Source organism: Calypte anna, chromosome 1 (assembly GCF_003957555.1).
Source record: "Calypte anna isolate BGI_N300 chromosome 1, bCalAnn1_v1.p, whole genome shotgun sequence".
Taxonomy (NCBI): domain Eukaryota; kingdom Metazoa; phylum Chordata; class Aves; order Apodiformes; family Trochilidae; genus Calypte; species Calypte anna.
In genome coordinates this window covers 170,843,678-170,866,131 of record NC_044244.1, presented here as the reverse complement: position 1 = coordinate 170,866,131, position 22,454 = coordinate 170,843,678, and the positions used below count along the sequence as shown (strand labels likewise).

Sequence of the window (22,454 nt, the reverse complement as noted above, 5' to 3'; positions counted from 1 at the left end):
GAGGGATCACCATGAGAACTGCAGCTTCAGAACCTTCTAACATAACTGTTAAATCCAAGTCCCTTCTCAGAAACCATGCCAATCATTTGCACTGAATTAAGGCAATTTTCTGGCATTAGATTTCGATGACCTTGTGACCAGGGTCAAAAAAACACATTGTAATTTGTTCTAGATGGCCCAAGCATATATCCACCACTTCTGTGGGGTCCTATGTCAATACTGCAGAGCCTTCCAGCAAAGCAATGCTCAGGAGAAGAAGTATAAACATTGTGATTAACATTCTAAATCCAAGTATACTTTTACATCTGTGCTGTTTTCACCTCCCTATGCTTCTTCCTTTCTGCAATGAATTATCATGTTACTGTTATTTATTTCCTAGCAGTTTTTACCAAGTTTTAGAATTCAAGAATTCAATTTAGAATTCAATTGAATTTCCCATTTCAGTTTCAGGATAGACATTCTGAGGTTAATCAGAATTCTAGGGAAAGTGTGTCACGTAAAGGGTATGTCCCGTGCTCTCCATAATGCTATAATTGGATACATACAAAGGCTCTTCTCTGTGCCTTGGAAAACCCCTCTTCAAAATTTTTCAGCGTTGGGCTTTCATATGCTAAGCTTAAAGGAGTAGTCACACATGCTACCAGACTTTAATATTTGTGACCTTATAAATTAACAAGTCATCATATAGATCAGATTATAATAAAATTCCCCTTCTATTTGTGGCTTCTATAAGCCTTCAAGTAGCAATGGAAAAGTCAGTGGCTTGGGGACAGCTACTGTCTTCTGGAACTCCACCAGTGAAACTCACCCTCTGGATCCACAGTGCTGTAGCAAAGATGGTTTAGCTCAGTTATCAAGTCAAAGACATGCTCAGTACTTGTCTAGACATGGTGCTTTGAGAAAATTAATCTGGATCAACCAAGTGAAGTGAGCTATGTGATATAGATTCATAGACTCATAGAATCATATTGGATTTACAGTCTGAATAAGTATCCGAATCTAAAATAATATCTAAAGACCTATTAAAGGTCTTTAATACTATTTAGTAAATGTGCATTAGAAATCTTTTGAGATTAACTTCCATGTCTCATAGATAAGACTTTCTGAGCTTTGTGACAGTGTCAGTTACTTAACAGCAACTCCCCAGTACAAGCCATAAAGCCTTCCTCTTTCAGAAGATTTTTTTTCAGGACTAGGAAAGGCTCCCTCTAAACCTGTAGTTCTTACCCAGGTGACAGTAATGATGACATTTATGAGAGAAGTAACATATCCAACAGATTAGAAGCCTATGCTTATATTTGGGTTATAATTGGAGGCATTTAGATACTGTACAGTTAAAGAGTCCTGCTGACATCAAGTTTTCCTAAAATTCATATGAATGGGGCATTTCACATTGCCCCAGTTTCTATAAGAATTAAGAGACCAGAACTGATTTGTAATGTGCCTGATACAAAAAGCAAAAAATGCATAACAACATTAGACACATAAAATACAGATGTTTATATCTGACTTGTCAGATCACCCTCTGCACAAGTGGGTATTTATATGTGCAACTCCTCTCTAAAACAGGCTACATGAATTGTATACTCAAAGTACCTACTTCTCTCTTCTAACCATAAAAAAGCATGATGTGACATGGTGTATGTTGTACACCTCTAAAGATAAATTATATTAGTGTATATCAAGTTTTCCCTAATATTTGTTTCACCTTGTCATGCTCTTCTGAGGATGATCAAGTTATTGTCTCTGGCTGCATGGCTGCAGAGGAACCCCTGTTCTGCAGAGGAATTCCCTGCAGGACATCTTTTGTGCCTTTTCCTTACACATCTGCATACATGTCATATTTTTAACACTGGGTTGTTTTTTTTTTCTGCTGCTGCTGTGCTCCAGAGATATAACTGGTTTGTTTTTATTTCTGCTTCAAATAGCATCTGAATGTCACTTGTCTCAAACACTGGTATTTCTGGATACAATACTCACTTGTAGAAAAGAAGGATGGAAAAAGGCTCTGGTAGTGCCTCACATCAGGTTGCTCTGGTAGCTCCACTGCTCAAACACCACATTAACCTGACAGATGAACTTCATCTCATGAGCCCCACTTCTCTGGTTTGGCTGCAGTAAGGTTGTTGCCTCCCCTCATAAGCAGTGCCTTCACTTGAGGCCATAGTATGGGGACTGCTGCCTCAGGCCTCATAAAGGCTTTCATTAAGTGTACATATATATAGTCTTGTCTGGATAAGACTAGGTGGTGACATACTAATCTAGTTTCCTTCTGCAGCAGGGTAACAGATGGAAAAGCAGAAGGTGTCATTTCTTTACTGCTTTTGACACTGACATGCACTATTCTTCTACCTAAGAGAGAGAAACACAGCTTAGAGGAACTAGTAAAGGATGAGTACAAACTGGCTGGGAAGTCATTCACTAGAAGTATTTATCATTAGTTGGTTGCTGAAATGAAAGGATGAACAGAGCAGGATTCCACAGGAATCTGTGCTTTATTTGGGGCTTCTCAGTATTTCCATTAACAATCTGAATGAGGGAAGATAAAATATGCTTATTCATTACTGCAGTTAATCCCATGGTAATAGAGGCTGCCAGCTCACTAGAAGATAGGGCTGAAATTCAGATTATCTTGACAAATTGGAGAAGTAATCTTAAAAACAGGTGGAAAAACAATAAGCCCATGTGCAAAGTCCTGCTCTTTCATACTGCACAAATACAGGCTAGGCAAGACTCTGTAAGACAGCAGTCCCATAGAAAGGAGCTAGAGGAGCACAGCCAGGCTCTGGTCAACTGTTCTGTTCCAATAAATAAAAAAAATGCAAACCCCATAGTGAGATACATAAAGAGTAAGGCAGCTTTTAGGAGTTGTCTGCTCCCTCAGCAGCAGCAAGGTCTCAGCTGGAAAACCAAGCCTAGTTTGAGATATGGCAAAAGATAAATTGGACAGAATTCAGAAAAGAGAGACAAGAATTGACAGAAGTTAAAAAAAAAACAAAAAAAAACCACAAAAAACACTATGAATTAAAAAAGAAAAAGCAAAAGGCAAAAAGACTGGCATGGGTTAATATACAGATGACTACAGAAAACATACCAAGAAAAGAATTCCAGCATGCATAGGACAGTTAAACACTGGCATAGTTTGCATGAGGGTTATGAGATATCTTCATACCTGGGTGTCTTTAGGAACAGGCTCGACAAATGGAAAAGACAGAGGGATAATGGGTCATCAGGGCATGGGTAGAGATTAAACGACCTCTGAGGTCACTGTGTTCCATCTAGCACAATTTTCTAGGATACAGTCATACTGCATTTTCTAAACTTTTTGATGTGAGTAGTTGCATTTAGAGCAATTGTGCAAAGACCAGCACTTCTCATTCAGCATCCTTGGAGCTGAATGAACCTGAGCTTTTTACTTGTTATAAATTCAGTAGGTCTGCTAGTTCTCAGAGTTCACTGCACTAAAGCTAAGGCAGTTACAGCCTGCTTTTATAATGCTTTCATTGAATAAATTTGCAAAGCTGCTACCTAGAGTCTACATTATTGCTCAGCACCACTTTGTTAATTTGGAATCCAGATCTGGTGACTGATTTAGGAAAACAGTTCAGCTAATCCCTAGTGAATAGAAATCCTCAGCCTAAGATTGTATGGCTCACCAGATTCCCACACGTGCAAATGCAGCAGCTGCCTGGCAAAGGGAAGTTAAAATATCAAGTACAAACTTTCGGGGCTTTTCACAGGACATGCTTATTTTCCTTCCTCAGAGATCCAGGCCTTCAAAAGGAAGGAGCAGAGACAATCACAAACTGTCCCAGTAGAGTACTTTTGTAGTGAGGTGGCAAGCACACGTATGTATTCTAGAAAGCCCTTTGAGAGCAGCAATTCTGACAGGAGACATTCAGAACTACTGCTAAAAAATAATTTTTAAAACCCCAAAACATTCTGCTAATTAGCTTTGTGTTGTTTCTTCAGTCTGGCAATACAATTAGAGTGCATACCCATGTGATATCAGTAACCTATATATTTTAAAGTATTTTCATGTAATTGCCTTCTGCATGATAAAACACATTGAGGTAGAGTACCATGAATTATAATGCCTCAGCAAGAGCTTCTGGGAAGGTTCCTGTGCAGATTGGTTCCTGCCTGATAGGAAGTCCTGGATTGACCCACAATCTGTTGAGCTTTGGGAAACCACACCAGGCCCATTTCCTCACTCCAACTTGGTGTGAGTTGGGCAAGCAGATGGTTTTCCTGGGACATTGAGATAGGCCACGGAGCCAGATGTATGTTATATACTGTATCTGCTCCCGCAGTAGCCATCTGAATTTATTAATAAATGATTAATTGTCATGAAAATAACTATTTTCATTATGACAACAAAACCATTATAAAATTATTATAAAGACATAACAACTGCTCTCAGGTAAGCTCTTCTGAATGAACGGTTCCAACGCAGCTGAAACAGCTGAACAGCACCAGAACAGCTGAAATCCCTTCACTAGAAGCAGGATATTCTTGCTCAGGGTTACTTTCTGCTAAATGTACATTTACCGATGCAATGAGAGATCTTTTATCCAACCCCTAAAGAAAAAAGTGAGACTCAAAATCTAAAGCTACTCAGATACTTGCCTACGACTACCCAAAAAGAAATATTTCAACAGAAGTCAGATGCCCAAGGATCCCAGCTGACACCTGGGGATCCAGGACTAGAGTCCCACCTGAGCTACCCAAGCATCAAATTAATTCTCAGATTAATGAGAGTCTCATGTGGAAAACTGCTGAAGTTTCTGACCCAAACATACTTCTGAGCAGTGAATTAGGTGTTGCTGGTCTTTTTCCTGAACTCTGTATCAGAGATAGCTGACATTTACTAGAAATGGTTGTGTGTTACATCTGGAAAGCAAGGGTCTCTACAAAGATGTGCTGGCTGCGTTAACTTAGTTAACTTTAGGCCATCATGGTTATGACATGACTATGACATCTTATAAGCATTCTGCCATTCTCCACTATTGCTGTAAGTTAGTATTCAGAATTGCTATAAGTTGGATTATTTCTGCTGGATTCCACAAAAATTGTCTTACCCAAATAAGCTTATAAGACAAGTAGGCAATGTACAAACAAGAGCAGGGCGTGACAGATGATTTAAAAACAAAAAACACCAAAAAAACTCCAACAACATGTTAGAGTGAAGAAATGCTAATCCTAAGGATGCATTCTTCTCCTTCAGATCTTTTACCCAAAACCCCTTTGTTTCTTTGTAGGGAAGAATGACTGCAATATAAAGGAAAAGAGACATAACTGGTACAGTTCCAATAAGCCAGTTAGTTTTTTTCATTTTATTTCTCCGCCAGACTTTAGTGACCTGGCCTCTAAGGTAGGATACAAAGCCTCAAATACAGTGCTTCAATTTTCTGTGAAATACATGAGGAAATACAGACTCTCAGAATCTGAAAGTGACAAATATGGAGCTGCACATTAAGTCACACAGAGTTAGGTGATACAACAGGCCAGGCACGTGAAACTTCTGAAATCTCCCTAGAGTTTGCTTACCTTGCAGCAAAACCAAACCAAAACCAGTCTGAATTCTAGGCTGGAGCCTAGGATCATCCCTAAGCTCTGAGCATTGCTGGTACAAGTGAGCACTTTAGCAGGAGCAGTACTATTACATTTGCACATTGCAGATCTCCCTGGCCACAAGCACAGACATTTCAATACCCAAACTACTTTCATTCCTACCTTTGCAGATGTGCATTACAGGTATTGAACAAAGTTCCTTCATACACCATAAACTAATCATTTTGGTTGATCTTTCCTGAATTCCCTATACAGCACTTTCTAATTTATGACAGAGAAGTAATATTACCTAGTCTATTAAAATGAGGAAATATACATTCAGATACATGCAGGAAAACGTTTTTTCCCCTCTATTTCCTCTTAATTTACATCTTGATGAGTCAAATCCCCACTGCAACATTGCCAAGTCAAATAAAATTTCACCAGCAATTAAAGTTGTCCTGTGGGATTGTGCAAAACATCTTCAATGAATTTGGCCCTCTAAAATGCACACGGCCAAGAAATAACTGCACTTTTTATCTCAAATCAAAAGTCATGAAGAGTAAATCTTTTCAGACTGCAAATAATTTTCAATTTCAATAGATGAGTATTGATATCTTTGATATAACTATGTATAACTCCATATAATAAATCTAAACTATTGTCCTGGAACCGTTGTCCCATGCTCATGGATACTATAAGGTACTCGAGCAGCTTTCAGGTTGCCTGGGAGCTCTAATAGGCAAACATCTACAAGATGAAAACCTTTCTTTACTGTTTAAAAAAAAAAAAAAAAAAAAAAAAAAATTAGGGTCGTTTTTTTATTTTTGCCTTTTGCCCTTTCGCTTCCAGACAAGGGGACACCCGATTCTGCCATCGCAAATGAAGGGGCAGAACGAGGTTTATTAACGGGAGCATTTCGGGTGGCCCCCGATCCGGCGGGGAAATGCCAGCGGTACCGCTCCGGGGGGACCCTCAGGGGCGGGGAAAGGGAGAGGGCGGTGTGTCCAGGAGGGGAGAGAAAAACAACAAAACAAGGGAAGAAACCACGAGGTGTATTGGGTGGAGCGATAGAGCCAAAAGGGGGTTATGTTATCAGCCGTCTTTTCGAGCTCTGGGCAAGATACTGACTGGTACCCGGCAGAGATGCGGGGTGCGAGTACTTCTCAGATGCTGTGGCACGACAGCGCGGATTAGGCAGCTGCCCCTTCCTTGCCCACCCCACACACCCCCTTCCTCCCCCCAACCCTGCCCCCTTCTCCTCCTCCTGACGATGCCCTCTCCCAGCCTGCCCAGCACCAGTCCCAGCGCTGTCCTAACTGTCCCAGTATGTCCCGGAATTATCCTAATTGTTCCAGGATTATCCCAGCACTGCTCCAAACTCTGCCAGCACAGTCCCAGCAACATCTTAGGAGGTCCCAGCATTATCCTAATTGCTCCAGCACTGTTCCAGTCTTTGCCAGGGCTGTTCCAGCCTCTCCCAGCACCGCCCCAGGATCCTGTTGCAGGACAGTTCCAGTCTATTCCAGCACTGTCCCATCTGTCCCAGTATTGTCCCAGCACTGCCCTGGGACAGTCCCATCACCGCCCCAACTATCCCATCTCTGTTCGAGCAGTTACAGACTGTACCAGCGCTGTCCTAGACCTCTCCAGCAGAGTCGTTGACTGTCCCAGCACAGAACCAGCACTGTCCCAGCACTGCCACCAGTACCAGCTCCGCGGGTACCCATCTTCCTCTCCCGCGTTCCCCGCCCTGGGAGAGGGTCGTCCCCCGTGTACCAGCCAGACGGCAGGAAACGGAGGGACTCGGCGAGTGGCACCCCTCGGTGACAGTCCCAAGGGCCAAGGGAAAGCCAAACCGTGACCCGGGACAGCTCACGGCCACTGCCACAAAGAGACAGAAAAAGCAGAGGGGGGGGCCCTGTCGGTGAGACCCACAAGTTGCTTCGCAGCCCAGCTGTGGTGTTTGCTGAGTTACCGTGCACAGGGAAATCCCAGCTCGGGGTAAACCCGAGCACGGACAAATCCGCAGCTCGGGGTGTCAAGTTTGAAGAAAATGGCCGAACACAAACCTCATTTGCATTTTCCACACGGAAAAAAAAAATTAAAAAAAGCTGAACAAGGGAGATAAATGACTGTCTGGCGGTAAATACTGACCAGCAGCATCAGCTGGAGAAGAATCACCACAGTGCCAGCATTTTAACTACAGCGTTTAGAGGCAGTCAGAGGAGAGTAGCAAGATCTCCGGGCTGCTACAACTGCCTGGAAGCCCACTGGGTCGACTGTCTGCGAGTAAAAGATAAGAGGCTGGTGCAGAGAAACAAAAAAAGAAAGAAAGAGAGAAAAATGGAAAGGGGAAAAAAATAAAAAACCAAACAACAACAAAAAACCAAAACAAACAAACAATCAAACAAAAAACAACCCACCACCAAACCTAAGAAGTAGTAATGACTCGAGAGTAGCTGCAGCCCTGCGGATCTGCTCGTCCCGGCCGGGGAGGGCAGGGCAGGTGGCAGCGGGTGTTGGAGCAGCGCCTGGGGGTCCCTGATCCCTCTGCCCGGCTCGGGGCGACCAAGGGGGCACTGAGGGAGAGGGAGAAAACGAATTCCGGCCCTAGGGAGACCCCGCTGCCCGGAGGCTCTCCCGGTGCCTCGCAGGGAAACCTGAGGGAGATGGAGCCGGAACCTCGGCGTTACCTATGGACCACGGATTAAAGGAGGTTGAAGGAGGACTGCTCCGATGCCCCAAGGTGATGGCAAAGTCTGAATATCTCCCAAACACACACGTTTCACTTTCGGCGGAACGGGATGGAATTAACTGTCAATTAACTGTCAAATCCTGCAAGCTTTTATTGCTTTCCAGTCAGAAATTACTTTTCGGAGTGATGTCATTATTGTGTCTGTTTTTACATAATTCAAATACACCTTAAAGTTTCCATCAGAGCAACCTGAACATTTTATAATAACTACTCATCTTTCCGGAAGCCCAAACTAGCCTAGGAAGAAGATCTGCAGCGGGCTGTCAGCGGCTCTCCGCTTCGCTTGACGAAGAACTTCGACCGAGCTTCTGTGCCAGGATCTCCTCCGGCACCCGGCCCCGACACTGGTGACCTCCCTGCGAACAGAATCGGGACCCTCGGAGCTCGATATCTTCTTTTGACGAGTAAATAACCGAGAAGAAGCAACTATCCTATGTCCAAAAGACGACTACACTCGGGGGGAAATAATAAATAAATAAATAATAAAAAAACCCAAAAAAACTATAAAATTCCCCACAACACCTAAAAAGAAAAAACCCCAAAGTTGGTGTTTTCTTACAGTAATATTCCAGGCTTCTCTGACTCCGAACTTTTTTGCTTAATTGCACCATATGACCTAAAAGGTGATTCTTCACCTCTTTCTACAGGGTAAATAACTTCTTATGTGCCGGGTGAAATAAAAATACTAATAGACACCCAAGATGATATTTGCATTTGGTATTTTTAACATCGAGATTTTTTATAGTTTAATTATCCCAAATAGGAAGATAAGACAGACGTCTGCAGAGCCCAAAGTACCTGATTTTACACCCAAAATCTAGGCAAAGTTTGTCAAGAAAAAAAACCTGCAGCCTTGGTGCCACGGGGGGGGGGGAGAGGGTAAGGTGCACACATCAAAATAAGGGCTTGAGGACATCGCCGAGGAAAAGGTTGTCCTGTAACAGGACGCTCAGAAACCTGACATGAAGGGGGTGAGTTGGCTCTTCAGCCTGTCAGGAAAACGAGCCGTCACACAGAGATTTAGTTATTATCAGCCAAATATCTGGACTGGGGAACAAAAAGGGGAGTGAAATGTAACATTTGTGGCTGAAGGGAATAGAACTCTTCGTCCCCCCGGTCCCAGTTCTGTCTAGGGCCGTCTCAGGGGCTACAGGGGCATTTCAGAAACGACAACCCCTGCGCCTGGCCACACCTGTGATATAACCAAAGGTGTTTAATTAGTTAATGAATTAATTAATAAGATAAAAATAAACAAAGAAAACCAAACCCCAAAAAAGGAAAAGACAAGTCTTAGCTGGGACACCTCTATCCAAACCGAGGTCACTGTATTTCTTTTGCTAAGGACTGTCATTATTTGCTGTATATATTCCTCCCGCCAGTCGCCCGTGACGAGCACGTTTTAAAGCCTCCACTTTACTAAGAATAAAGACACTTAACAGCTACGCTAGGAAAGGGGGGGGGGGAATAAAATTTAAAAAATATATATTTAAAAAGGAGGAAAGGGAAAAATAGGGGAAAAAAAAAAAAAAAAAAAAAAAAAACCCAACAAAACCCCACTTCGGGTCAATTAAAAAATAACGATTTTGTTCCTGGAAAGCTACCAGTTCTTTGCTCTGACCTTCCCAGGACTTTCACTTAACCTCGGTAACACCCTGCAAGTCTACAATCATTTTGTGTTACATTGCATCGTACCTTTTCAGTCCTTCACTACAGAGCAGTACCGGGCTGACCGCAGGCTGCCCAGATAGTTAGTTCGGTAAAGAAACGTGATGAGGCGCACGGGGTTAAATGCTGCATAGATCCAGCTGATAAGAGAAAAAAAATCATCCAGTCTTTAACAACCTGGTCGCACGCGCTGAATATAGGTAATGGTGTCTGAAAAACTAATTACGAAATTACGCAGCTCTATATACACACACACATAAAAAAAAAAAAAAAAAAAAAAAAAAAAAAAAAAAAAAAGCCCAAAATCGCTGTAGAAATGACGTGTTAACTGCGGCCGCTGACCCTTCGGCTTCGCATCGACGCACAGATCACGTCCATCCCCTCCGTAGGTCTCCCCAAACCTCATTTTTCCAGCTCATTCTGTCGGCTTGACCGGACGGAGAGCGATACGGGGGAATGGAGGGACTCCGCCGCCCGCCCTCGACCCCCCGAGGAACTGCCCGTGCCCTCCGGAGGTGTTCCAGCCAGGGGCAGGGAGAGGCCGGCAGCTCCCGGGGCAGCCCCGCGGATCGCAGGGGGAGCGGCGGGGCTGCCGGACAGTCCCGGTCACGCACCCCGCCGGGGAAGGGAGCGGGATGCCGCAGCCGCTCCCGCTTCGCTGGAAGAGGAGACGCACTGTGTCAGTGCCGGCACTGCCTTCTCACACCCTTTTCATCGCCAGCTATATCTGACTTTTCTTTCTTTTTTTCTCCCTCCCCCTCCCGGGCACAAACGCCTTCTGCCTCGCCTTTGACATTTGAGGCTTGTGAGCAAGGGGAGTGCTGAGGCGGCAGTTACCACCGCACTCTTTCTGTGACACCACGGGGGAATTTTGGGGGAGTTATTTGAAGGAAAAAAACCCAAAACAAAACAAAGCCCAAAACAAGCAAACAAACAAAAAACCCAGAACACCTCAGGCAGACGAAGGCGTTGACTTTATTTGCCGATAGTTGGCAGCCCCCGTCCAGCGCGGAGCCGGAGGTGGCTGCGGGACAGTGGCTCATCCCCGCGGGGAGGTCTGGTGGAGAAACAGGGCTCGGAAAGGTGACATTTCCACACCGGTAAACAAGTCCCTCCCGACCCCCAAAATGAAAGCTGGTGTTCTCCTGTCCCCCTCCTTGCTTAAGAGTAAGAGGAACTGCTTTCGATTGCTATCTATCTCCAAATTTGGCTGGTTTCTTAAGAAGGGAGACTGAAATTTCACTACTGCAGGAAACACACAGCTGCTAAAAGTTGCAAGTACCAAATCAACTCTCCACCACGGCTATGAAAGTTTCTTTAAAATAAAGAAAACTGGATTTGATCTCTCCGTCCCATTTTGAAATGCAGTGACTTGCCGTAATTGGCCAATAAAACCTGAAAAGTTTCATAAATACATCAGTAATAATAATACTTAAATATTAAATTATATTAAAAATAATGAAGATAATAATAGCAAAAGTAGGGCTGGGAGCAGTGTGAAAACCCAGTATACGCCTGGACGGAAAAATCCAGACATTTGGAGCTGAGTTTTGTCGTTTCAGTTTGCCTGGTGATGTTAACAGCGTGTCGATAAACAAGAAGTGAGAACTGAGGGGGAGCGGCCGGGGCAAAGGAGAGGCAGAAACTCCAAAAGGCGGAGTTTTTTTAGGTCATTTCATCTCGACTATTCCGTCATTTTGAATATAAAAGAAAGGCTGATCTTCCCTGTCCCGTGCCCGGTAACTTCGCGCACTTATTACTTTAATCAAGATGTTAAAACATTCCTGGTTCTTCTCCTGATGCTAGACTATGCGTTTAATGAGGTTCGGTGCAACTGTCCGAGCTCGCTGCAAACTGGATTAAACTCTGAGTCTTGAGAATGCGGACAATTGCAGCTGAGTCGTTGCTAGTTTTGTATCACATTACAATAGGAATATGGAAAGCTGTTCGGTAAGCTTTGCATAGGAACTTCAGACTTTCCTTGTCTAGCTGAAGCGTTAAGAAGTGTGCAACACAGTAACTTTCCCCTATAAGGTATTTATTGGCCGGTGCAGGAGACAATCGGTATCACTTTGGAAAATAAAGTACAGCTTTTAAAAACTTGGGGGAAAAGAAAAAAAAAAAAAAAAAAAAAAAACAAAACACCAATAAAACCAAACAAACAAAACCCCTCCTCCGCTTAAATTAACTTTCCTCCTCAAAAACCCGCCGGTAAACCACCACCGATGCAGGCACGCTGCTTTGTCAGCAAACCTGCAAGAAAAACCTAAAAACCACCAAACCCCAAAGTCTGAGGCATTCCTGACGGCAGAAGTGAAACCCTCTCCAACCAGGCGAGTTTATTTGTAACCCCGTGGAGCAGAGAGCCCGGGCGGCGGGGGGTGGGGAGGGGACGGGGAGCGGCGGGGGGGGTGACTACGCCGGGGGGTGCGCGGCGTCGGGAGCGCGGCCGGACCCGCCGGGGCCGGGGCTGCGGCTGCTGACTCAGAAAAGCAATGTAGGTCATAACGAGTTTCCTTAAGTTACCTAAGTTCGAACAATTCGGCTTTTCTTTAGAGACTTCCAAAGCGCTGTTGCAACATTTCTGAACGCCGTGGCTTTCGCCGCAGCTCAGCCCCCGGCTCCGAGCCCTCGGGGCAGGCATGCCCGCTGGTTGGTACTCACACATTTCACCTCTCTATCTTCCCTCGCCCATTTCTGTAACAACGCCTTTTTTAATTTTTATTTTTTAATTTTTAAACCCTTTTTCCCAGAGGCGCGTTTAAACAAATAGTAGTAATGGTGCAGCCGCGTCAGACTCACATTTTCTTCTAAATTTTCAGAGAAGGAATCGAATTCCCTGCCTACTGTCAGTTCAGCTCAGTTCTTTCCAGGAGGGCTTATCTACGTTTCATAGTTTGGATCTATTCTTTATTACTACTATTTGTTACTTTTCAACACCAGTTAATTTTTACACCGTCAGTCAAGGGGCTATAAAAGTATTCGCTTTTGTCACAGGTTTTGTACGCAAAAGACAATTCGGCTTTTAAATGACACTGAACACCGTCCGTCTTTGGACTAGGTGATTTTTGTTACTTTTTAAAATTTTTCTTTTCGGGTTGTGTTTCTTTTGTTTGTTTGTTTGTTTTCTGTTTGGTTTGGGGTTTTTTAGCCATAGCAAAGCAGGGAAAGAGTAGCCGCACTCCCCACGGAGAGCTCATGGAGAACGGACAAGCACCGTGTTCTGTCGCAGGGGCAGCGAAGTGGGAAGGAGACCTCGCTGCGAAGCACGGAGTTGGAGAAGCGAGTAAAGCCCGGGATCATGGGACTCTTCAAGAAAAGAACCACGCTAACGGATTTTATTTTATTCACTCGAAGCTTACCCAACCATTACCTGCGCTCCCCGCTGCCGCACCGCAGCGAGCAGGGGCCGTGTGTGGGCTGGGGCGGGGGAGGGAAGGGGAGATTTCTGGGGGACTCGCATTCTCCCCCAGAAAAAAAAAACATCATCGGGAAGGCATCCGTTGTCATGAAGCATAACTACGAGGGGAAATCATCCGCCCACAGATTTCATAGAAGCAAGGAGCGAGGAAAAAAACGCAAACCTCGTCCGGTCCGAAGGCTGCATTTCTGCGGGGCGCACGCATAGTCCACGGGTCCGTCATGGGTGACTGTAGGGCGATCGAACAACCGGTGTCACGGTCACGGACGCGTTCAGCCTTCCTCCTTCTCTCCAGTTCCTCCCTAACCCCGCAGTGACACCCCACCGGCCTTGGTGCTAGCAAGCGAGGATTTCCCCGTCTAATCATAGAGGGTTTTGCCAACGGAGCAAATGTTTCCCGCGAGTGTTTTCCTGAGCACGTTACAAGCAGCAGCACCAGCAGCTCCACGGAGCACCGAGGCCGGAGCCGGGAGCGCCCGGCAGGCTCGGGCAAGCCTTGCTCCGGCCTCCGCACGCCCGGAGTACGGCGGCTCTGCCGCCTGGGACGGGAGGGGCGAGTCCTGGCTCTAGATAAAAAAGTTTTTTTTAAATAAAATAAAATTAAAAAAAAACACAAACAAAAAACAACAACCAAAACCTAAATGAAAGGGGGAAAAAAAACGGCAAAAGTTTTTTTGTGTATGTGTTTTGGTTTGAGGTTTTTTTGTTGTTGTTTTTTGTTCGGGTTTTTTTGAGGCTTGCTACTCTGCGCCGTCCCCGCCGGCGGAAAGCTCCCCCCGTCCCGCGGCACCCGAGGGCGGTGGCCGGGGTGACCGTGAGCGCTCAAGACGGGGAGGAAAACGGGGGTTGACAAAACTCGGCACCCGTTTGCGAACAAGTTCCCCAGCTTTGGCGGCAGTGGAAGGCCCTCCTCTGGTGTTTTCAGTTTTCTTTGTTTACATTCAGTTTAGAAACACTGGCCTTCGGCCAGAAAAGAGCCGGTTTCCCCCACCACCCCCTGCCCCTTTCCTTTTCGAACGGCGGAGAAGAGATAACTTTCACGACCACCTCCCCCATCCCCACGGGTTTAAAAACCTTTTTTCCCCTCGGCTCACCCAATTAACCCTTCGGCCACCTCGGAAAAGAAAACGGGGTTTGCCGATGAGTGCACCTGCCCCCTCGTAGCTTTCAACCCAAGGGTCCGCAACAGGTTCTACCGGGGGATGGAGGTGAAAAAGATACCAAGCGAGGCGAAGAGCGCCGAAACGAGCGGCGGGGGCCCCGCCGGTCGTTTCGGCGCTCCTCGCCTCGCTGCCCGCGGGGCGGTGCTGTGCGGCGGCAGCCGGGCGGGGAAGCAGCGCGGTTCTCCCCGCCCGGTTCCCCCCCGTTGTTCGGGGCGGCTCCGGCGGCGGGCGGGGAGCGCGCTGAGGTCGCTTGTAACGCGCCGGGCTTGTGTGTGAGTGTGCATATGTGTGTGTGTGTGTGTATGTGTCCACCACCCCGCCCCTCCACCCCGATATCTTTTCTCCCCCCCGTCCTCTCCCCGCACCTCGGCGAGGAGTAAGTGCCACCGCTCCGCCTTCTCCTTTTCGCAATGTTGACGCAATCTATAAATAGTGGAACAAAAGGACCAACTTCCTCGCAGCTTTGCTGAAACTGCACAAAAAAGGCAACCGGGGGGTGTAGGGGGGGCTGGATATTTTTTGATTTTATTTTTCTTCGGTTAAAAGGCGAATCCTCCCTCACACCCAACGCTACTGGAAGATTATTTATATTTTTCTTTTTTTTTTTCTTTTTTTTTTCTTTTTTTTTTTTCCCTCGCTGACTGACTCCTATGCTGGCAACGTCCTGCGAGTGGCTATTTTGCTTTTGCACCGAGCGAGTGGCTTTCCCATTCCCTCCTCTTCTGACAGTAAGTGCCATTTAAGCTACTGCCTTTTCTATGGGGAGGGAAAGGGGCTGGGGGGTGGTGTGCTGCCTGCTCGCCAACCTGCCTACTGCCTCAGAGAGCGGGCAGGAGGGAACCAGGAGCTCCGGGGACAGGAGAATTTGGAGGCGCCTAGTGCAGGAGGCGGGGGGGGGGGGGGCGAAGCGCCACGGAGCAAGCGGGGATGGGCGCACGGGGGACGGGGCGTGGGGGGTACCCAGGGTTTTCGGTGTGCGGGGGCGAGAGACCGGTGAAATAAGGTGATCGTAGAGGGGACGGTTGCTGCTGCCCGCCGAACAAAAGCTGACATTAAACGGGCTTTTGTTAGGGGGAAGTGTGTGTGTGTACATGGAGGTGGTGGTGGGGGAAACACCCCGCCCGCAGCAACTTGCCGTGCGGCGGAGGGCACCTTTAGAGACTTGTTTACCGCTCGCCGCGGCGCTCACCGGCGTGTTTACCCTGCACACTCGACGCGGGTCTCCCCCATTCCCCCCCCCTTCTTTCCTTCCTTCCTCTTGGAACCGGGGGGCGAAGGGGGTGGGGATTTTAAAGTCGGGGGGGGGGGGAGGAGGGTGCGCGGTCAGGAGATGCTGATACGATCACGCGTAAAACAACACCCCCCCACACCCTCCCCCTATCCCCTTTGCCAGTCGGATCGGTGCAAGCGCAGGCAGTCACTGGCCGGAGGGAGAATTACATCATCCCCCCGCTACAGTGATGCTACCTTTCGTGCCGCTACCATGCGCGCAGGGAAACAAGCGGGGACGCGCCTACCACACCACCACCACCACACCACCCCCGGCTTGCGCCCGGACGGGCGCAAGCCGGGGGTGGTGTGGTGGTGGTGGTGTGGGGGGGGTGGTGGGAGGCCCCCGCGTCAGTCACTCTCACACACACACACACGCCCGCCCGTCCGAGTGTTTACAGCCCTCACACAGGCGTATTGTGACGTCACCTGAGTGACAGCCCCCAGAGCCAACCCCGCCCCGCCTGCCTTCCCTGCTCCCCCCCCTCGGCTACGGGATGGCGGGGGGTAGGGAGGGGGGATAGGGGGCAGAGAGGGTGTTGCAGAAGGCAGGATTGAATGTTTCAAAAGTTAAATCAAACTTATACGCTGCGGTACGTGAGGGAGGGAGGGGGAAGGGAAAGGGGAGGGAGGGGGTGTTTACGTGATGCCGATTAATTTGCGTTTATGACGTTTTCTGACACTCTCCTTGCCGGGGAATAGGCTTCGGAGAGGAAAGAAATGAGCGTAGATGCTGTCATAGAGGTGGCTTTGAACACTTCATTGTCCGAAGTGGACACTGAAATGCTGATTATTATTTTTTTTTCTTTTTCTTTTTCTTTTTCTTTTTTTCATAGGAATTAAACACTGAGGGCAGAATCTCAGTTTCACACACCGCACGCTTTCCCCAGTGTTACAAGTGTAACGTTCCGGGGTTAGAAACTTGTTGCAATATGCTACTGGTGGAGGAAAAAAAAAAAAAAAATAAAAGAGGGGGGTTTTTACTCACTCTGTGTAAATATTTCAGTAGTACCCGCTGTAATGTCAATAAATCCGTATCACACTAAAAATAACAAGAAGTGTTTTACAAACTGATACTTGTCGAGAATTGTTTGCCAGAATGCAGCAGTGTAAAATCATTACCACACCATCAGCATTTACTCACTGCAGAACTCAAGTAACCGTGAAGCCTTGTTCAGTAGCACAGACAGTTTTCAGTGTGTTAATGGCTTGGGTTTCTTCAAAGTGTATTACTTTTTGAAGTTTGGGTGTTTCTATTTGTGCAGAAAATAGACCGAGGAGCTTTGAGCTCCTACTGTTACAAAAGTTAAAAGGAAACAAAGTTGAGCTGCTAAGTCGGCAGCCTGGAATGAGTCAATAGTATCTCCTTTGTCCTGCTAGCTTTCTCTGCTCTGGTGTATCTTTGCTCTATTTCCTCTCCAGAAGCAAACCACCATTTCTACCCTCAGTACATTTAATAGGTAGACTTTATGGGTCTCCTGACTTCTAAATCTTCTAACCTACCAGGAAAGTTCAAATGCATCTGCCTTTTCAGCCTATGTACCACGGTGATACCATCAATGACAGCAGGCTCGCCTCTTTAACCACGTAGATACTTACACATTTTCCATTATCTATAATTAATGGGGCAGATTATTCTTGCTTTGTTGTAGTAAGCCTTCAAAAGGGAACAAATATGCCTTTTGAGAGTATTCAGTCATCCCTGGGTTTTACCAAGAGAAAATAAAATAAAATAAAAAAAACAAAACAACAAACCAAACAAAAGAAGGACCAGGACAGAGACACGAAGGAGTTGTAAATAACTCCCCCCCTCATTGACTTGGGGATTCCCTGGGAGTCTCAGAGGGCAAGGAGGTAACATAGCTGGCTTTTACAACAGGATCACAGGTCCTGACACAGGGTCACAGAGAATCTACGCTTGGCTAGCCCTGTGCTCCAGTTTTGTTGGTTTTTTTTTTTTTTTTTTTAGCTGGTAGCTAGTCCCTTGAGGGATCAATGTCAACTTAAGCATGCTAACTTCTACAAGCAATGGGTTGGCCAGTGACCGAGAGCTGGAACTGGCTGCTGGAGGGCTCCCTACTTCTGCTGTGCTTGCAGCTTGAGTTCTGCTGCCAGGCTGCCTCTGTGGCTCTGGAGCTTGTCACAGAAAGAAATCAAAGGGGCAACAGTACAAAGCAAACCCCAACGCTGCCTGTTGTCTGAAAACAAAAGGTGGGTAGATGTATTAGGTGGATTGGAAAAACAGCTTGGGTAAGGACATGGCTTATAGACCGAGGCACAGAAACTGGAGCCAACTCCCATCGCCGTGAGTTTAAGTTTCTGTGTACCTCCAACACACTTTGCTCTCAAATTCTGGCTTGGGATTGCTATTAGTTGTTCTGCAGATCTGTCACACTCCCAGAGATCATAAACACATGTTAATTAAACATCCCACATTCAAAGGTATTATTATTCAGCAACCAAAACAGGAGCATACTTTCTCTGTATTACCTGCGTGTCTTAAATTAATCCATGAAGAAAGGAGGTACATATTGTTATATATATATATATATATATATGCACACACACATATGTATCTCCTCATATCAATAGCTCTTTCTGGTTTAACTATCAAAAAGGATTGGAGACTGGAGTTTGGATACTTGAGTACACAGAAAGGTGAAACTAACAACTGATGGGGAGGCTGAAACCCGTATTTTAATATATATAGTCTGTTGTCTTAACTTTATTTTTAGCCACACTGTAAAGGCTTTTTAGGTCTGCAAGATCAAGGTAGTATTTTTTTGTTTTATAAACATAAGGCTTGATTATTATTATTAATTTATTTAAGTCTGCTTTTCTTCTAATTACATGAATTACATATATGAGGAATTCAGCATAGGATTATTTGAAGAACTATTCCTTTCTCTTTTCACACTTGAAAAAGCTTATCAGTTAACTTCTGTTACAGAAGTGTAGCTGTGACCATTCAGGCTACATCATTTAGTGTTTAACACTTTTAATTTTTTTTTTTAATTTTTTTTTTTTTTGTAATTCTGTACTCCACCCCCCAGTTCTTTTAAAAATGCAGCCTCATAACCCCTAATGATAACAAGTAGTTTTCTCTGGTGACCATAAAGGCCTATGCTACAAATTTCTACAGCTCTCCTTTAAAACTCTCAACACCTTTCTATCTTTTCAGTTGTAAAGGGTGTTACTAACTTACAGATGGAAATTTGACTGATACAAATGGCAGTCTTCCTGGTTCTGCAAGCAGGCAGTTCCAGTGTTTCAGCTTTTGCAGAGCAGCACTTTAACAAGCAGCAGCCATGCATAACTAACAAGACTGCAAGTCCAGTTACTGCTTTTTAGAAGCCTGTACCCAGCTCTTAAGTTATCCAAAATGTCAACTTTATATTGTTGCAGCCATATTACAACACTATTAACAGCAGGAAAGTGAAGTAGTTATTTACAAAGGATAAGATACAAGGACAGAAAGAAGTTTTTAAAAAATGGAGCCTGAGGTGCAGTAAGAAAGCAGCACAGCTCCAGCTATCCTTTTATAGTAACTGGTGTTTTATGGAAAGTGGTAAAGAAAACCTCTTCCTTCCAGCAGCTAGCCAGAGATGCCATGACCCTTCTAACTGAAGACTGATAACATTCCTGCAGTAATCTTTATGCAGGATTAATTTCTAGTATCTGGTAATAATAAATATTATTTTCCCCAGTTCCTTCTCTTGAACCTATGTTTGGATTCTCTATCTTATCCTTTAGCTGTATGGATGTCTGATAGAAGTGTTTTAAAATCTGGATCAATGCTTACTAAAAAGTAATACACTTTTCAGAATATTTAAAGTACCATAGCAGTTTTCATTAACATTTTCTACATGTACAGTTAACATTCTGAACACTATGTATGTATAGATTATATTAACTAAATCAGGGCATTACTTTATTTAAAATATGTACATAATGTGTATTCAAGATACACTTAGCACAGACTATAAGAGAGCTCTCGACATTAATTACAGCTACAAATAAATCTTGTAAAAGATGAATGGAAATTAAGAAATCAGTAGTAGTTCACTAGATGAGAAATAGGCCCTTTCAACTGCATGAAGAAGTAAAAAACAAATAGCTAGCTAGCAAAAGAGAATAACGAAACCATTCTACTTTTCCAGGACTCTTAGTATCCCTGTTTCTGGCTGGATGTGATGTGTGCATGAACATCCTTTCTTATAAAATAATAAATTTCACAAAGATCCCACTGTATGACAGTGTGCTGATTGGCTGTCACAACTACTGACTAAATATTAATTTTGGTAGTCTTTCCAAGTTAAATCTATGAACTACTATATCTGGATAACTTTTAAAACCCTACCCACAAGTCAAACTCAAACAAAACAATTTCCTCCTGACTTGCACATTGTCTGTCCTTGTTTGTAGAGCTTTTTTTAGTAAATTATTTTAGTTCGTCGATTTTTCGTTTTATTAGTTGGTTAGAGAAATATTGGACAGTCTCTTTTGATTTGGAGTTTATTTCATTTTCGTTTTACAACACTAAACAGTGCAATAAACACTGCAGACAACTAGAAGGAGCTGCACATTAGTGCAATCGCTTCACTTTCGTAACTCCTACAGATTTTTATCCCTCACAAGCAATGATTTACATACCAGCAATGGAAAATGAAAATGAGGGGGAAGCTCATTATAGGCTTGTAAGTGTACTTAGTGTCTTCTAACACAGGCTGTATTAAACCTGGCCTATGTCACGAGAACTGTGAAGGGTGAGAGCAAAGGGTCCTTTCTCATAATGGTCATGCACAATTAATGCTCTCTTCACTCAACAGGGAAAACCAGACCCAAAATGGGAAGGAGGATCTGGGCTACTACTCTTTCACCTTCTATCCCCACCCCCACCCTTTGAGCTGTTAAGAAAGGATCAGGTTGCACTATTTTAAAAGCTGGTGCAGTACGCACACTTCCTCAATATATTGGAGAGCACTGGGAGAAAATCTCTATCAGAGCTCCATGCAGGGGCACATGCTGCTTCACAACATCCTCTGCCCAGGACTGTGACTTATCCACAGGGCTGAGCTTTCAATTAAGTGATGAAAACTTCCTCTGTAAGTACACAATGTTTTTAGGGATATATACAAATAAAAATATATTGAACTAACTTACTTTTGACACACAGTTTTGAAAGCTTCACACTTGAGGCAAGTCATAAAAACCAATCACAACAGACCTGTAAATAAATGAAAAAAAAGAAATTAAGAAACTTTGCATAATTTCCTGAACATGCTTAAGTAAACTGGATGGATTAACACTTTAAAAAATATAGTTGTTCTCTCTTTCATCTCACCATCTGAGTGCAGGTTTCTAGCTACTGTTTCTACAGACATTTCAAGTTAATCACACAGCTGATGTTAAATTTGTATCTAGGTGGAATATGGATGTTGTTTTGGCCAAGGCTTGGAATGGGATTTCAAGTGAGGGCCATAATGCTGTTCCTGACTCAGAATTTCACCAATACCTTTTGATACTAAGATAAAACCAGCTAAAAACTGTCCTACCTCATACTGAATCTAAGAGACCAGAAAAAATGCTTGCAGGACATCTGAGGGCTACAAGATCCTAAGGTTATAAAAAGTCTAAACCAATCTAAATCTGAAATAAGTGCTTAGCAACATATTGTTTAGCAGTATATTTGTCTTTTCAAAATACAAAAGTGATAGTTCAGAGGCCAGTTACCAGGGCCTACTCAGTGTCAAAAGGCTAATCCAGATAGAACAATCTCCCTTAAAGGAGTTCTTGTGCTTTATTATTACCTTCACACAAAGAACTGAAAATTACAGTCACTGAAATCCTCACCAGTCTTTCACACTTCACACTAGATATGAAAACCTTACTGGGAAAGGGCACTAAAAGCCCCCAATCTCACCCAGGGAAGGATCCTTCGGTAGGAATTGTGGCAGGAAAAGCCTCCTGTTGGAACAGGGGAAATTTTGGGTGCAGTGGGGGAGTCTGCACAAAGCAGTGCACAGATTCTGGGCTGTGTCAGTGGCACTTGGAGCTAGAAGAGCTGTATCATTATGGTATCATCTGCCAAGTGGTCCAACAGAAGGTATAAATGCTGTTTAATTTTGCCTCAGACCCTTCTACCTGAGCTCTGTAAGTTTTAAAAGGAACAAAATCTTGCTTCCGACTTAAAAAAAACCATCAAGACAGATAAAAAGCTGTATATTAGATCTAGGTGTAACTGTTGTGGTTGTTAATAATACACAATAGTTCAACAGACAGACTGGCAGGCATTTAATTTGAAAGCAAGAATTAAAATAATGACAAGTTGTGTCATATAAGATAAATTTACAGGATGTTGCAAAACTATCCTTTCCTTTCCTCACATGTACGATTCATCATTCTAGAGGGAAAGCCTGCTGGAAATATGCAAGAGGCATGTGAAAACGTAGGGAAAGATAAGTTTAATGGAAGATGTAGAGTTGGATGACTGAAGTCTTCATCACATAAGAAAGCAACATCCTATTTACTTTCTGATGCTGTGTAAATGAATGAATCAAAGCCTGCACATTCTCTTGCAAATCATGTCACAAGGACTCTACCACTTTATGCCCCCGAGGTCATG

The 22,454-nt window shown here is 44.5% G+C and overlaps 2 long non-coding RNA genes across 2 annotated transcripts; one reads left to right on the top strand and one right to left on the bottom strand.

The window, feature by feature from the left end:
- Positions 1-8,244: 8,244 nt before the first annotated feature.
- On the bottom strand, positions 8,245-10,612 carry LOC115599562. The gene is made up of 3 exons (XR_003988496.1): positions 10,319-10,612; positions 10,004-10,116; positions 8,245-8,759 (listed from the first exon to the last, which is right to left on the bottom strand). It is a non-coding gene; the product is annotated as an uncharacterized LOC115599562 (long non-coding RNA).
- A 4,136-nt stretch (positions 10,613-14,748) lies between these two features.
- On the top strand, positions 14,749-16,884 carry LOC115599364. Its single transcript, XR_003988352.1, has 2 exons — positions 14,749-15,288; positions 16,666-16,884. It is a non-coding gene; the product is annotated as an uncharacterized LOC115599364 (long non-coding RNA).
- The last annotated feature ends 5,570 nt before the right edge of the window (positions 16,885-22,454 follow it).